Source organism: Gavialis gangeticus, unplaced genomic scaffold (genome assembly GCF_001723915.1).
Source record: "Gavialis gangeticus isolate Ggan-Ray unplaced genomic scaffold, GavGan_comp1, whole genome shotgun sequence".
Lineage (NCBI taxonomy): Eukaryota > Metazoa > Chordata > Crocodylia > Gavialidae > Gavialis > Gavialis gangeticus.
Genome location: NW_017728993.1, coordinates 58,964,959 through 58,970,593, shown reverse-complemented (window position 1 = coordinate 58,970,593; position 5,635 = coordinate 58,964,959). Strand labels below are relative to the sequence as shown.

The following is a 5,635-nucleotide window of genomic DNA, read 5'->3' as shown; positions in this document are numbered from 1 at the left end:
CCCCCCAAAAAAGACATTTTACTAAATTTCCTTTTCTGAAATACCAAAAAGTGAGCGGGAAGGACCATATTTACCCAAATCCAAGATAACCCTGAATTGAAGACAGCTCCTCAATAACTAGAATCTATACATGGAAAAATGTATAAATTTGTTATTTTTTTCCATGTACGTAGTCTAATTATTGGCGGGTCATCTTGAATTTGTCTCCACTACTGCAGAAGGGTAAGCAACGGTAGCATGGCAAGTAGTGAGGGAGACAGCAGAGGGGCATGTGGTAGGGCAGGCATTTAGCAGGGAGAAATGGGGGAAAGGTGTTAAGGGCAGAGGTGGGGTATAGGCAGTTTTGAGGTAGGGGGGGCAGGCAGCTTGCCTCCTGCTGTATGTCCGGCTCCTCCACTTACTTCCCCCCCAGCCCTCTCTTCCCCATCTCTCCCTCTGCACTGCCTCAGGTACCACTGCTATAGGGCTGGGTTGGAGCCACATTCATTGACCCAGTAGATGGAGCCTCCCAGTGTGGAGCAAAGGTGGGGTGGGGGAGATCAGAGGCTGTTGTGGGGGGCAGGAGTGATGTAGCGGGGACAGAGGGAAGGATGGTGGGGGCCAAAGGCTATTGAGGGGAGAGGCAGGGGGTTCAAAGGCAGTGGGTAGGCAGGTAGAAGTTATAGCTCTGGAAGTGGAGCTGCAGCAGTTACCTACCCCTCCACCATCCTGTACTCAGTTTTAAGATGAGGGGCTTTTCCTTCCCATCTTAAATGGAGGGGGGGACTTCTTGGGATCAAGTACATACAGTAATAGAATGGCTTCTTGAGATGTACTTTCAATGGTTTGAAGATTATGTTGCTGCCAGCTGTCCCTCTTGTACTCTTAAACTGTTGAAGCAACAAGCAAGTGTCACATATGGAAACAATGGGATGAAATCATCTTGTTTAAGGCACTGAACAATAACAGTATTATTTTCTGTCTGGCCACTGGAAAAACTGGTCCCCCAGGTTGGTTGTGTAGATGAGACTGAAAAGACAGGCTTGACTGCAGAGATTTGGTTTGTTTGGCTGTCCAAATGGACTGAATCGTGGTATCAGTCATCTGAGTTTTAAGAATGCATCCTGATAAATACACTTGATTAACAGTTATCATTGCCATTTTTAGGATGCCGCCTGGTATCCTGTGATCCACAGCAAAACACGATAAAAATGTCACAAGGGATTTTCACCTCTCCAACCACTTCCTGATTCCGACTTTCCTTTCCCCCTCCTCCTGCTGCCAGCGCAGTACTTCCAGTTGGCAATATAAGCTGAAAATTTCTGTTTTGACTTCTACACATAACTAAAATCTCAAATTCAAGTTCATTAAAACTGTCAGGTTACCCCTATATTGTGCATTACGGTTTCCTTATTTACTTTGGTTTTAAATATCTGTTGTAGGCTAGACAATATTCTGACCTAGTATCTTTTTTTGTAATAACTTGATAAAAATCACTCTCTCAAAGGAGGAAAAAAAATATTGATTACCAGAATTATGCTCAGTTTTATCAGGATTGGAAATTGCAGTGGTAAGGGGATTTCCATGTTTCATTACTGAATCAGCACCAAAGTATGATGTCAAAGTATTATGGTTCCTGTATGTAGGGCAGCCCTAAGAAGCCCCCTCACTTGGCTGCTGGGAAAGAAGACAGTGCTTTATTGGCCTCTCTTAGCAGGTGCTTGGACATCACTATTTTCTTTTCCTTTCTACCACCCCAGAACCTCCTGAAGTAGCCATTTGGTTTTCTTGCCTTCGTGAAACTCCAGGTTGATGTTGGTTGTTTTGAGTTTCATGATAGAAAGCTATGCTTTTGGGGCTAACCAGTATGAATTAACTTTTCACTTCCCTTGGGGCAAGAACACATCTGTCCCTACCCAGCTTTTTCAAAAGTTCAAACCCTCAGATTGATCCTCCCTGAAAGACCATTCTTACTCAAACTTTCTGCCTCCTACCTGATACCCTACTACTCTTTTCTGGCTTGAAACCCCCATCTTCTACCACCATCTGCTGCTGTTGAGGGCTTCATTCGTCTAATTAACTATATGCTTGCTGGTCTGGAGACTGAATGCATGTTTGCGCCTGTATCTTTCCTTAGATATTTTTGGTGCATGCTATATATTGTAGCAACTGTTCAGTGTACTGAGTAGTAAATGCATCTGGTTTTGTGACCCGGTATTGATTCAGAGGGACACCCAAACATGAGATGGCATCTTGGGACTGAAATTTTATTAATGTTATCACTGTTCTTGTGTTTTGGAGAATGCATTTAATTTGAGATAAGCAACAAGAACTCATTTATGGTCTTCCATAGCTTGGGGGAATCATCTTATTGCTCTCTCTCCCAGATTTCCATCTAAAGCTGTACTTTTTTAAACTGCTAGGCATGTTGACCTTAATATGTCCATTAGTATGCTTATCTCTTGCACGGAGACGCTATTTGCTGCTTGACTGCTGTATCTAATGCTGTCATGTTAGTGTCTCATTAGATACGGAAACCTGCAGCCATCGTTTAGTTAATCCTTTACCACAGTCCTTTTTTTGAATATTCTTTTCTCATGAGCAGCAAATGTATATACTGTATTTACTTGCATATAAGAGGACCTCCCAATAATTAGATTCTGTGTATAGAAGATATATAAACTTGTTATAATTTTCCAGATATAGAATCTAATTATTGGAGGTTTCCCTTGAATTTGTCCCCTTCCCACTGCTACAGTAGGGGAAAATATATCTGGGGGTCAGGTAGCCTCTTTGCCCTCTGCCTACCCCCAGCTTCTTCTCCATGCAGCCCCTTCCCTTTACTGTCAGACCCTGTTCTCCCTGAGCGCACAGATGTGAGGACCAAATTTGAAAACAGTGGCCATGAAATAAACTTGTCTGGAGTAATTTGCCTATAGTATACATAGACTTCGTTCATCTAGAATTGATGCATTTTCTCTTTTTGAAAGGGCTGCAAGTTTTAGCCCAGGTGCTCCATAAATATCGCTTTTTTAAGCACTACTTTTGTACCTGCTTATATAAACCATACTACTTGTATATAATTTTTTTTAATTTTGCAATTTTTTGGTGTTCCAGGTCAAATTAGCCAAATCAGTTCCAAACCCTTTTGATTGAGCAAAACTCAATCAGTCAAACGCTGCATGTGATACTGCAACAAGCAAATATCCTCCATCCCAGACTTTCCAACCTAGGGCTTCAGATAGTTCCAGATCTATTGGCAGGCATCCCATCTGAAGGCCCAAGCCCAGAGGCTTGGGGTTCAGGTGCCACCAAGTCTCGCTTGCCCATGGCCAGTGGCCACAGGAGCAAGCTAGGGAGGAGTCCCCCATTTCCATAAAGTCACTTGATCTTGGATCTTGGCTTGCCTGCACATAGGATGCCTGCCAAAGGATTTGGAAGTATCTGAAGCCCCAGGCTGAGGTGGAGGATATTGCCACACAGGGTTCTTGAACAATTCAAATGGATTTGGATTTGATTTGGCTAATTTGACCTGGAACACAAAGAGGTTCCCGCCCCCTCCCCCCCCCCCCCAAAAAAAGGTTCCCGTCAGTATGTTTGCCCAATATGAGTCATCTGTTTTATAGTCATACTTAGTGTTGGTTTCATTTAATCATCTATAGTTAGTTTCCATTCCTGAGCATATGCTGCTTTTGGCAGCAGTTTAATGATAGACAGTGGGTGAGTCTACGCAAGGTGCTAACTGCGCAGTAGCCTAATAAGCAGGGATCTGAGTTTTCCATTTTCCATGGAAAAATGGAGAAACCTGTGGATTTTACCCTTTACTGGAGGCAAACATGGATTTCTTATTTTACTGGAGAAAACTGTAGATTTTGCAGTTTTGCAACGAGTTCTCTGCAGGCTGGCAGAGTTCTAGCCTACAAGGGCCTGGAGGAGGGCAGTGAGGCAGGGGGTACCATGTGCATGTGTATGTAGGGTGGGAGTGAGGGGCAGGGACAGGGGGCTGTGAGGAGGGAGTGAGGGACATAAGCAGGGCGAGGGGGGGGTTGTGGGAGAGGGGGAGGGGCATCAGCAGAGCTAGAAGGGATTGTGTGGAAGTGGGGAGTGAGGGGTACTAGAAGGGCTGGGAGGGCTGTGAGGGACCTTTCACTTAAATCACAGATTTGGGGTTTTTTATCAGAGAATTTGCAATTTTTAAATCAGGGAAAACCAGGATCCCTGCTAATAACACTGTGCACTAGCATGCCTGGCAAAACTTGTGGTAATACCCTACTGTGCAGTAGTATTAAGCTATTGCATTGTTAGTGTCTGTAAAAAACAAAAAACAAAAAACAAAAAAAACAACGCTGTGCGCTGGCACTACTGCGAAGTGGCACCAGTTACTGCATATTGATTTAGTACTTGGTTATTCAAGTACTAAACTTAATGGGCAGTAACTATGGCCCATTAGTGGATGTGTAGACGTACCCACCATATTTAATATGGCTTTCTTGTATGCATCTGTGAGGTGAGGGGCTTTTTCCACAAGCTGATTTGGTGGGGGACCTCATCTTGTATTCAGATACATATGGTATGTGCAGAATATACTGCAGAAGAATGAGAGGGGTTGCTTGCACCTGCACAACTTCTTTCACTGCCTGTGGGTTAAATTTAGGAATGTGTGGCTTTCACATAGATTAGGTCAGTCCTCTCACTTAAAAGCTTGTCTTCACTTAGTATGTGCTGCAGCAGGATTGCAATCACTCAGCTATATATCTGTGAACTCTATCACAGTATTAATGCAACAAGGAGTAGGCATAGGTTTGGAATACTTGTGGAATCAACTTACTGACCTTTATAATTTTTTTCCCCCCAGAAATTAAACTGAGAGCTGTTTTGGGGGTAAGAGCCTGTCTTACTATAAAGGCAGTTTGTGGAGGTCATGAATGTTGTCGCTTACGGCCTTCACTGTATAATTGAACAGCATCTTTATTAAGCATGGTGTTCATCTTGATGACTGATGTTTATTCATTCTAGTTTATCTAGTTTTTATAAGAATTGTCATGGTTACATATCTTGCATATGTTTATGGAGCTATGCAAATAAAGGATTATTACTGTTTGGATCTATGCATAATTTGAGTAATTGAGAGAAGTGTGTCATCAGATCAAAGGGTAATTGCTCCGACTATAAAAATGTACCAGATGCCTGTTTGGTAAAGGCTGTTATCAATGGTGACTCAATGGTGAGGATGTTAGGACCCCAGAGAAAACTGCTGTGAAGATTAGTCAGGCTATCCTGCCTTATAGCTACTGGAAATGAAGTCATGGAGTTCTTCTCTAATACCAAACTGGTGCCTTGTTCAGGGGGTTTACTTGCCTGTGGCTATTGGCTATAGGATTCCAAAAACCTCATTTCTTGGTTGCTGAGAAGGGAAAAATTGTCCCGTCCCCCGCCCATACTCCTCCCCACAGCTGCCAAACTGGGGGTGTATGAAGGTCTGTCATTTTCCACTTTGCTGCTATAACTACCAGGTGTGATAGGATACAACAGGGGCAAGGAGTTATTTCGGCTGGAGAGTCACTTAGCAAGTTTTAGTGAGCTCTTGAGGGCCACTTGACAGGAGCCTTGTCCCCTGGTCACTATCTTGGGGCTGGAAGTGTTGTTCTTCCCCCCC

The 5,635-nt window shown here is 43.5% G+C and overlaps 1 protein-coding gene across 1 annotated transcript in view; it reads left to right on the top strand.

The window, feature by feature from the left end:
• XPR1 (xenotropic and polytropic retrovirus receptor 1) overlaps nucleotides 1-5,635 on the top strand; it is a 211,179-nt gene that overhangs the window by 72,640 nt on the left and 132,904 nt on the right. The window lies entirely within an intron of this gene.